At 39.8% G+C, this 11,583-nt stretch overlaps 1 long non-coding RNA gene across 1 annotated transcript; it reads left to right on the top strand.

Moving 5' to 3' along the window:
- The first annotated feature begins 8,064 nt into the window (after positions 1–8,064).
- Positions 8,065–11,323, top strand: LOC134471647 (uncharacterized). Its single transcript, XR_010041169.1, has 2 exons — positions 8,065–8,433; positions 9,465–11,323. It is a non-coding gene; the product is annotated as an uncharacterized LOC134471647 (long non-coding RNA).
- Positions 11,324–11,583: the final 260 nt, after the last annotated feature.

The raw sequence follows: 11,583 nt of genomic DNA on the forward strand, positions 1-11,583 counted from the left end.
TACACTGTTGGGAATGTAGATCAATATAGCCAGTACACAGAGCAATGTGGAGGTTCCTCAAACAACTAAAAATAGAAATATCCTATGGTCTAGCTACCCCACTTTTGGGTACGTTTGGTCACCATACTAAGGAGATACCCACACCCCTTGCATATTGCAGCATTTTGACAATAACTAAGGTGGGAATCAGCCTAGGAGCTCCTCAATGGATGAATAAAGGAAATGCGGTTTAAATATACAATGAAGTATTGTTTAGCTATAGAGAAAAGTGAGATCCTGTCATTTGCAGACAACAACTGGAACGAAGGGACAATATGTTAAATGAAAAAACAGACACAAAAAGGCAAGTGTTGAATATTCTGTCTCATTTGTGGAAGTGAGTAGTCTACCTGACATAGAATACTGATTACAGGTTGGGAAGGGCATACGGGGAGGAGGGAGGTAGAAAAGATTGAATTGGATCAGTGCAAACTATATGCAAATATAGGTATTAATTGAATTCCATTAATGTGTACTATTAATATGTATTAATACAAAGAAATTGTCCATAGACTTCAAATTTCTAAATTATGTTAATGAAAATGTTTAGTTGATATTCATTTTATGAGTTTGTCATGGTTTATGTCTCTGTCCCCAGGCCTCATGAGTTTGCATTGTGTATTTGTGATTGGTTCATTGTCTAGTGCTTGGATTGATGGTGTCATTGCTCCACCCACATAGGGGTGGAGCCGGGATGTGATGTAATGGCAGGAAGAAGGTGTGTCTTGCTGTTTTTTGCTGCTTCCTGCTTTTGCTGTTGGTGGCCGCTATGAACTGTGGCCCAGCCATGCCCGCCTGCCTTAGAGCCAACTGAGCGTGGACTGAAACCTCCAAAAACTGTAAGAAATAAACCTTCCCTTTCCCAAACTTTGGGCTTCAGGTATTTTGTCTCAGCGATGAGTGAAAAGTAACTAAGACAGAGTTCAATGAGAATTCTAATCATTTAACAATTAGACTTCAAGAAAGTATATTATTAAAGTCTGATTTAAATTTATTTCATTGAACACATTTGAAAATCAGTTCAATAGGAGCACAAATAAAAAGTTAGAAGCTCGGATAATAAAATGGGGCCTGTTTTGATTCTTACATTGTCGACAAATTAGTTTCATTATGATAATGTACCCTAAGAAAAACATTAATCTGTCACTATAAAGGTACCTGATATAATAAAATATTGATATAATGTGGCTGAAATAGACAGTCCAGTGTTGGAGCAGACAATGACTCAACTGAAGAACGTATGTAGGCAACTAGAAACAGTTTCTTAGTTTTGTGAGGCACCTCACCTACCCAGGCTTGTATTTATCCCTTCCTCAGTTCAGACAGCTAGCTCAGTGACAAGTGAGCAAATGGCCTCTTGGACTGAAAACGCAAGTTTATGTGTTGCTCATAGTTCATGCTAACAGCAGGGCAGGTCATGGCCCACGCTTGTATCCTGGCTGTTTTAAGAGTTGGACTAGATTTCGCCAGAGGTTTTCTAGTTTTCCTTTTTTTTTTTTAATTTTTATTTTGAAAGTATACAACAGAACAAGTCAGAATAAAGCCAACTAAGATCGTACAGTGAAATTGGTACAGAACTTCACAGCAGGTTACCGGGATAACAGTAATAGGTATCACAGTATATTTTGTTATCTTTATAATAGTTGTTCTTTCAATCCTGTATATCAAAATGAGATGAAATATAGAACACTATAGAACTTATCAAAACAGAATATTGAATAGAGCAGTACCATTAGTAAGAAAAGAGCAAAAGAGTAATAAAAATATTTGCCTTCAAAGAAATGGTAGAAGGAAGTCCCCCTTATTTGTTATGGTCAATCTCCCAGGAGGTGCTCAGATTTCTGGTTCCCATTTGCTAAGTGTGGGAGGGGAGGAGGATAGGGGAAGTGGGATATTTGACTCTAGGCCATGTAGCAGTAGGTTCACTATTGCTAAGCAGGGAGGCAAAATGGTCATTTGTTTTCATAGCGTCCTCAGTTCCAACATGGTGTGGATTTCAGGAGACACTGCTAGTTCTCCCCCTGGAAGGGCTGCCGTCTGCCACCCTGCCCCCAGTTACCAGGGAGGGGAGGTGCTGGCTTGGCTTCCCAGAGTCCCAAGGTTTTCTAGTTTTAAAAGCTCTGTAGACCATAAATATGAAAGTTCTACTATTAGCCTGAAACCATGTATTTCACTTTAGATTATAAGAATTACACTATATAATTGTGCCCAATGATTACCCTTCCTGCTTACAGTAAAAACCCAGCGTTACACCAACACAGCCAAGCATTCCTGGGTGTGGGAGGATGGGTCACGATTTTCCTTATCAATTTCAATGTGATTTTATGACTTCGCTGAATTACAATATCCACATCTTACTTTGCTTCAGCTCCTTTCTCCTTTTATTGCTGCATTCAATCTACACGCAGCAAACATTCTTTTTCACTAATGTATTCCCCCAGCCACGCCATTATATGTCCTAGCCGATACTTAAGTGTCAGGATTAAGAGAGCTAAGCCAGCCAGGGTTCTTGAGGATTGTACTCGGTTGATTCTGTGGTCTTTAGAAACTTCAGGAAAGCCCCAGACAAGCCAAGTCCTTTCACATCTACTCTCGTCACTTCCGGAAGCTCCAAACTCTTCATTTCGTTTTGCAGTGGTTGGTGTTGAGCCCAGAGGCACTGCACCGCTAAGCCCCATCCTGAGTCCTTTTTGCTTTTTGTGTGGAGACAGGGTTTTGCTAGATCACTTTGGATTTCCGATCCTCCTGCCTTAGCCTCCCAAACAGCTGGATATGCTTAATCAAAGACATTTCTTGGAGAAATTCTGCCTCTATTTAACACAGTTTTCCTACTGGGCAGAGTAGAATGGCAAGCCTGGGAGGAATTAGTTGAAAGAATTGACAGTGACCTAGAGGAGAGGCTGGGAGAGGGAGACACTGTCCCTCAGGTTCGATCTCTGGCAGCAACCTGTGTCAGGGGTTTACAAGCATCGTCCAGTTATTCATCACAACAGGCCTGCAGGACAGGCGATGTATTTGCCTTCGCTGCAAAGCTGAGGATGCATGTTTTAAATGACTGTTACATGACATTCCCAAAGTCATGTTGCTTCTAAGTGGCAGATCTGGAATCTCTGAACATATGCAATCTTTGTGCTTAAATCACTATGAAATGCTGTTTTGTCTATGGTACTGGTGCCGCATGTACTTTACATTTTATTACTGTGAATCATGTGCAACTTTCATCATTTTTTCAGAACAGAAAATTTTTCCAAAGTCTCAGCATCAGGTTATAGTGGTGCAGGAGTCCAAGCCAGCCCACTTAGCTCCACAGTGCGTGTTGGTTTGGCAGACTTCCTATTTAAAACATCGGTGCATATGTGTACTGGAATTTATAATGAATAAATTGTTCCCAATGAATTGTTTATAAACAATTTGTAATGATTCCATTATAACTTGCAAGATTTTATAATAAGGATCACAGAGTGCTTCAAAGAAGCTTAAGGAAAACACTTTCATATAGTAAAGCTACCATTGGGCAAGAAATACACTTAGGATTGTGAATTATTAGTGTTGTTTTTGTTTTGGATTCATATTGCTTTATGTTTTGACTTTTTGAAAATAAACTTTCAAAATATGAAAAAGTGTGGTTTATATTAAATGCTGCAACTAAAATACTGAATTTTCATTTTATGTTGAAATTGTGTGTCTCTCTGCAGATATACTTTCTACATAGAAATAGAAGAGAAGGGTGACAGGTAAATCAAGTCTTAATTTTCACAGATGCTTACTAGGCAAGGGAAGATAATTCAGAATCATTAAAATCGGACACATTGAGTCCATCTGCGAATGTCTGAATTCCTGCTGAGTGTGATGAGCATTTGTACAGCCTTCGCTTACCTCTAGTGATGAATTGTTTTGCTGAGGCAGGGAAAGAATTGTCTCAGGAAAGCTGGATGTTATAGTATAAAATTCATGATAGCATGAAAATACGTCTTCTGATAAAATCAGTTAATTTTGGTCTGTGTTTAACAAGGCAGGAGAGAGTAAGGCTGTCCTGCTGTGCAGAGTTGGTTCAGGTTTTTCTAAAAGAAAATGACTGTGTTGTCAAAAGAACAATGTCTAATTCTTCCCTGGGCTAGGAGGCCCTCATTTTTCTCGCCCTCAGCCTTTCTGTCCAGGGAATTCCTTAGCCTGTGGGGATTTTCAGCAACATTTTGCTTGGTTTCCTGAAGGATAATGGTCCAGGTTTGCCTTGAGTAGGTGGAGCAGACCAGCAGAACCCTGTCCAGCTCTGTTTACTTTTTCCAGGATGAGCCCCCACTCGCCAGCCATTGTCCACCTACTTTCTGCCAGTGGTGGCTGAATTTTCTCAACATTATGTTTTGCTTTTTGAGTTGGATACTGAACAACTTTCTAAACATGGCATCTATTTTCTAAACTTCTGAGGTACGATGTCTTAGACTAGTGGTTTTTAAAATATGGATGGCGAATCAGTAGAACCAGTATCTCCTGGGAATTTAGCCCTCCATGGAATGCTGATGCACATTAATATTTAAGATCTGTATCTGTGTCTTGTCTCATGCATCTCTGTGAAGGCATCTTAGGCCCCTATATCTTCTCGTCTTACTCTTAGAGTGTCACGCTTCATTGCATTTTTGTCATCCTGTTGAGATCATTAAGAAGGCTGGATGTGGTAGCCTGTGCCTGTAATTCCAGAACTCAAGAGGCTGAGGCAGGAGGATCTCTGTGATTTTGAGAGCTACAAATCCTGGGCTACAAAGTGAGTTCAAGGCCAGCCTGAACTGCATAGTGAAACTCTGTCTCAAAAAGATACACACAAAAATCTATTAAGAGGATTGCCATTGTTTATACATAAAATAGGCTAGGTTAAGGTTATCATAGATGCATACTGACCACTCATTTGGATGCTGATTTACATGTTCATTCTGACCTAAACTACGTGGGCATTTATATTGCATGGCAAATAATATACAATTATTTCCAAAACAAAAGAAATACCACTGGAGGTAGGAAGGGGTGTGCTGAGGGCTCAAGGGATGGACAGTCACATGCAGGGTAACTTTTCTGTGCTTTTCTTCTCTTTTGTTTCCTTCTGGTTATACCTTTTATCCTATAGGAATAGACGAACAACTTGACAATATTATTAGCCACTGAAAAGAGGAGAGCATTATCCTGTTTACAGATTTTGAGTGTTAATATCCAGAGGTTAAATGTGAGAAATAAGGTGGGTCTTCTTCATTGCTACTTCATTGTCTCAGGAACCACTATGTGGGAGCATCTTTGTTTAGCAACCATGGTTTTCATTAAATTTAATTAAGTCTCCCAGAAGCTTTGCATTTAGGGAGCTTCAAAATGCACGTGGCTTTTGTTAAGCAGAATCATATTTCTGTTATAGCTGCCTTGCTTTGGGGAAGCTGGACTGAGAGACCTGAGGTGTGTGAGCCCATTTCCTGATGTAACCTCTTTCCTCTCTCCTTCCTTCTTCCCACTCCTCTTACATTCTGTCCTCTTTTTCAGAAATATTAACTTGAAAAGAAAGCTGTCCAGATATGATGAGGTCACCAATTCATAGGTTAGTTTTTCTCAGTGTTCTAAACCAGTTGTATTGATCCCTGGAGCAGGTATAGGAGGTAGACAAGGGACCTTGGATTCAGATATTGTTAAAAAACCCAGAAGGCCCAGACCCATGAAAACAAAGGTCTGGGCTGCATCGGTGGCAGACACCAACTGCCAGAGTGAAAGGAGACTCGAGTGCTCGGGGCTCCCCTTGGCCTTCTGTTTAGAATTTTTTCCTTTTGAAACAGGTACATGCTTGTGTTAACCACCCATCTGTTACTGTTAAAAAATACCTGACAAACACAACTTTAAGCAGAAAAGGTCTCTGTTTCGGCTCATGGTTTTAGAGATTTCAGGCCATGGTAAGCTGGCTCCAAGGCAGAAATGGCCCTGCAGAGGAAAGCTGCTCACCTCATAATAGCCAGGAAGCAGAAAGAACAGAAAAAAGCCAGAGAAAAACCACAGTCCTGATCTCAGTGATCTCCCTCCTCCAAAGAGCCCCAGCTCCTAATTTCCCAGTCAGCTGTGACCTCATCAATAGATTGGCCTGCTAATGAGCATCACATCCTCATGATCCAATCATTTCCCCAGGGCCCCACCTATAAACAAACGAGACCTGGCATTTAGGGACATTTTAGATCTAAACCAGTAATTATTCTTTTTTATTTCTAGATTTAGAAAGCACTTTGTGCAAGCTTCCTGTTCTCTCAGTGTACGAACATTATCCAAAACCTTCTTATGTAACTCAGTGTTTCCCTAATGACGAACTGAGTCACAAAAGTAATTTGTTGAAGGTCACCTGGAATAGAATCACAGTCTTCTGAACTCCCATCTATGTGCAGTCCTGCAAATTGAGGTGGGCTTAGGGAGTAGGAGGAGAAGGATGTGGAGTTATTAAACAGTGACAGTGTACAGAAGTGGCCCTGTAAGACCCAGCATTTTCATATGAAAGGAATTCTTCCTCAGAGATCCCAGAACTGTATTTTCTGTAACTATGATGAAATTTCCTCTGACCTAAGAGCAATAACATTGCAAAGGTAATGAGAGAAAGTTGTCAGGAGTCTGAGGTAGCCCAGATACTTTTTGTATTTTTGTTGTCAGCTGTACTTCCCTGAGTGTAAACACAGATTATTTAGGTCAACTCAATTTCTTTGGAAGTTGCAAGCATATTCTTGAATCCTTGATTCCAGTCCTAATGTGGTACAGATTTAATGACAAACCTCATTGTTGTGCTGTGTCCTCATTGGGGAAGAATGCTAAAAAGTCAGTGAATTGTCTTAGTGGTTTACAGCTAAACAAGTAAAATGCCTGGATTTTTGATAGTTTTTTAGTATTTATAATCAGCATTACTATAACTAATTTTTCTCTACCAAATTTCATTTTATCCATGCAAAATAAAAACATTTTACTTCAATTCAGGATTTAATATGGATGGAGTATTGGATAATATTAAGAAACTTTATCAAGTGTGATAATGGTGTCTGTCTGGTTATATAAAAATTCTTATGCTATAAAATAGACACTGAATTATAGTTGCTGGTGCTGTACCCTTTGCATTTGTGCATATTTTGTATGTGTATTCTTACTCACGTGCATTTTTGAGCATTATCATATTAAACACTTAGCTCCTTAATAGATGTGTACTCTCTGACAGACACCTACTGGATCTCATCCACCAAAACATCACATCCCAGTCACGGCCCGATGTTGAGCTGGCAGCCCTTGCTGTTCACCTGTGGCTCTTCTTAGGATCTGTTCAGTCTGTAGCTCTGGATAGTCTTAGTTTAATGCTATATTTTCTTCCATTGCACTTTAATTTCCAGCACACAACTGGAAAAATTAGGTTAAAGGCTAAGCGAGAAAGGTCCTATTATGATCTCAACCATATTCTCTAGTTCTGTCTTCTTGAGCCCCTCATTTAGGGAAACCACTGGACATTTGTATACTCTAATAATGGTCATTGTCTGAAGAATGTACTATCTTTTGTTTGGCTTGAAAAATGAATAAGGAAGTCTGGTAGATGCTACCCCCCAACACTCTAAATCCCAGCAACTTGTCCAAATGGATATAGGACCCTGGATTGTCTGGGTAGCTCATTCCAGGATGAGTTGGTCAAGGATAGGGAAGGAGAAGGCCTGCTTTCCTCATTCAGACTGAGACCATGGGACAGTTGGGGCACTGATGCTGGGAAGCCACAGCCAGGGTCCCTGAGGCTGTGTTTGGGGGAGGTTGCTTTTCTCTGCATATGTTCCCACCCACCATATCCCCTATATTTGCAAAGAGTCTTTCTTAAGTGCTCCTTATAAAATTACTATCTATCTACTTGACGATGGTCTAAATCCCTGCTAGGGAAGACATTTGAGTCTATAATGAGCGATAAAATATAACAAAGTAAACACGTAGTTAAGATGAAGGATTGGAATTCCTTGAATCTGAAGGATAATCTATCACCAAATTGTAAAGTGTAACACTAGAGCTTTTCCTAATGAATACGAAAGCTGTGATGTAGAACGTGTGGGTATTTCCTTTTGGAAAGCAGAAATACCTGTTCCTGGCTCATCCTTGTCTACGCAGATCAACAAAGTCCTTTCTCACTGCTGTGGCCTCTCGTGTCTAAGGCCTTGGAAGCCTTGAGGGAAAGCCTGAAGGGTTTTGAAGTGTGGAGGGTTACTGTCATATTTGGCCTAGGAAAAGCGGTTTTATTGCTTTCTAGTATGGAATTTCTCTTTCTCAGAATTTCAGAGAAGGCAAATGTCAGACAGGAAGCCAAGAAAGAAGTGAAAGGAAGCCTGGCCTATGTGTCTTCTCTCTAGCCATGGATTTGCAGCTGGACTCCTGGTGAGTTGGTGAAGATTATAACTGGGTTTCTAAACCCTCTGCTAATGAATGACTGAAGAGGAGGTTAAATTTAATGGCTAACAGTGGCCACAACTCCAACAAAAGCTCTTTTAAAGGATGTAGTAGATATATTTTTTCTTTAGTACAAAATATTTCTTAACCTAAGAAGGGAAGTAAGTACAGGTTAAAGAGGAAAAAGGTTGATTTTGGGAAGAACAGTAATGGACCTGACTAATGGCTATTGAGCTGACAATATGAACAATATGAAGGTCTCTGTGTCTGAAAAGAAGCTTATTTGATATTATATCCAAATTAAAATATTCAAAATTAAACATGGATGGGTATAAAATTATTAAATTTCACTAAATGTAATTTTGATCTGCTAAAATCATAGTTTTAATTCTATATCTATTTCAGAGGCAGGATTAGTCATGGAAGGGAGTCACAGAATTTTTTGCCATTTAGACTTGGATCAGTTACATTACAAATCCGTGGTTGGGAATTGAATGATGCAGTATTAAATATAAAACTTCTTTTGCAATTGATTATACACAAAGTTGTTTTCCACATTAAGGTTGATTCATTGGGTAATTAAGACAATCCAAACAAGAGCACAGAAGTTATATTTTTCTTCATCAGTGTAATCAGCCTTATGCCTACTATGTGAGCAGGGTAAGAATGTTCTCTCCGTCTCTCCATGTGAGCACTGGAAGAACCAGCCACATTTGTGTGAAGGATAAGTAAGCTGTTTGGCTGTGGGGTTACACCAGAATGGAAAGACTGTGAAACTACAAGAAAACAAGCAGATCTGCTTCAAGCCAGATTCGTGGCTTTTGTAAATAAGATCCTTTTTACATATAAAGGAAAACCATGTGCAGTCCTACAATATCATATGGGAGATGCCTTTACTTTGGTATATGGAATACTTAATTTTATAATTATTTTAACTTTGGAGTCTACCTACAGAGGTAGAGGTGCTTTTAGTAAGTTCTCCTATTAACTTTAATAAAATCTGTCTTTTCCCTGTGTAGAAGCCACCCGTCTCTACTAAAAGGACAGCAACACACACCAGCAGCTGAATCATGTGCAGCTTTGAGACAGAACAAGGGAGTGCAGTGAAATATAACAGAGGGGCTACACACCGTGGATATGGCAGAGGGGGATGAAACTGGCGGCCTAATAGAGGTCTGGTGTGAGTTCATGTTATATAAAATATAAGAATGGATTTTAGGAACAGTGGTTTAAAAGCAGAGTGTATTTATTGAGAGAAAGAAAGCTTCTGTCTAAGACAGACAGACAGAAGTGGTCCTGAGTGGGTTGCCAAAGACTGTCTTTTCTAAGGGACTTTTAGAGTAAAACCAAAAAGTGAGGCGGTCTAAGGTGGGGAAACATGAGAACCCTTAAAGTGGGTATGAGGAGGGACAAGCCTATGGTCAAACTAAAGAGGATGCGTGTAACTGCTCAGGTGAAATTGATTAAATCAGAATCAAATGGAAAAGTGAGTCATAGCAAGCTGGCATGAATATAGGACAGTGACTTCCTGAAGCTGGTTGGGATGGTGACTCCTGGCTTCCCCAGAGGGATAGAGACCTATTTAGAATATCATTTCCTGATGCCTATCCTTAGGAAATAAGTGGATACATTTGATTTATCTTTCTCTTGAGGTCTGGCCCACAGTGGAGGTGTCTGTCTCCCTTACAGTTGCAAGGTATCTGGTCTTGTGCACTGGTTCCTTGGAGGGCCCAGCCCTGTCGGACTGCCTAGAATATTTCTAACTCCCTTGCCTGTAGTAATGCACCCTCTGAAGAAGTAACTCAAATTGCCACGAGGGGTTGTAGTTGTTGATAGGCAGCCAAGGATACTCTGTATAGGATCTATCTAGAGACCCGCAATACACACCAGGCATTTTTGTCTTGGGTAAGCATACAGCTTGAAGTCTGGAGAAGACAAAGGCAAAGAAACAATTAAATATACTGGGTCCAAATATAATTATTAGGATATGTATGAGTACAGTTAACAAAAATTTCCATCAAGAGGAACTAGTAATGGCTTCTCATAGGGAGGATAAGGATAAAGTCCAGGAAATTTTAGAGTTTGACATATAATTGATTTGTCATCTAATATCTTGAACAGCTATTGAGATATTAGCAGAAGGATTAGGAATGTACCCACAACATTTAGGTTTTACAACTGTACAAGTGTCTCCTGTGCTGTTAGAATGTCTGGCCATTTGATTTTGGAGTGTGGCTTGTCTCTTTAATTTTACTTTTTTCATTGAGGAAAGAGAGACCAGATGTGGTGACATTTAAGGCTCACTGAGTATGTTAGGGTACAATTATAATGTAGGAACACATTTATGAGATGGCAAACTTAGAGATATTTTATGATTAATTAGAGGCCTCTCACCAAGTTACTGTTTCTGCTGTTTCTGCTAAATTCTATTGACCTTGATGGTGTCTACAACAGCTGCACACCTATGATAAGTACTGAGTCAAAGTAATAGTCTATACCTTCAGGCACCCTGGGCTAATTCCGGGCCCCTCCCCAGAATGTCCCTTTATTATGATTATACCTTAACTATGCTCATTCTGTAGGGCTCACCCCAATATTTCTATATGATGGTAATGCCCTTAGTTGTGCTTATCCTGTAAGGATCCCCTTCCCTTATCCCTGGAATGTTTCTATATTATAATGGACCCAAGAGTCAGATTTAAGGTCTGTTTCTTTTAAGCAGCTACTATTTGGTCTCTTGGTTTTCTCTCTCTGGCTTTCTCACAGTCCCAATTACAGAATACTAAGAAGGCAATTTTTACTGAAATATCAAGTGAAATTTCTGTGACTTTTCCTAATGTCTGGGGTTGATGGGTAATAAACACATCTTTAAGTGAAATCTGTCCCTCTATTGACTCAGGATCTGGGGAAGTATATTTTATTAGTGTCTTTAGTAGACAAGCTAAGAAGTCAGAGACGATTTCATCTGTCTCCTGAAAAATAGCAGACAACATAAAATAACCAGACGGCTTGGCTTTTGTACTTCTTAGACCTTCAAAAATACACACTTGAAAATGTTTCCTGTTCCAGTCTCCTGTCTTGCTGTCAGGCCAGTTAGGGATCTTGGGTGGGAACTGCTTGTACTTCAGGAAGAATGGG

This window comes from Cavia porcellus, unplaced genomic scaffold (assembly GCF_034190915.1).
Source record: "Cavia porcellus strain 051 isolate PalLab524CR breed Dunkin Hartley unplaced genomic scaffold, mCavPor4.1 scaffold_19, whole genome shotgun sequence".
NCBI classification, from domain to species: Eukaryota; Metazoa; Chordata; class Mammalia; order Rodentia; family Caviidae; genus Cavia; species Cavia porcellus.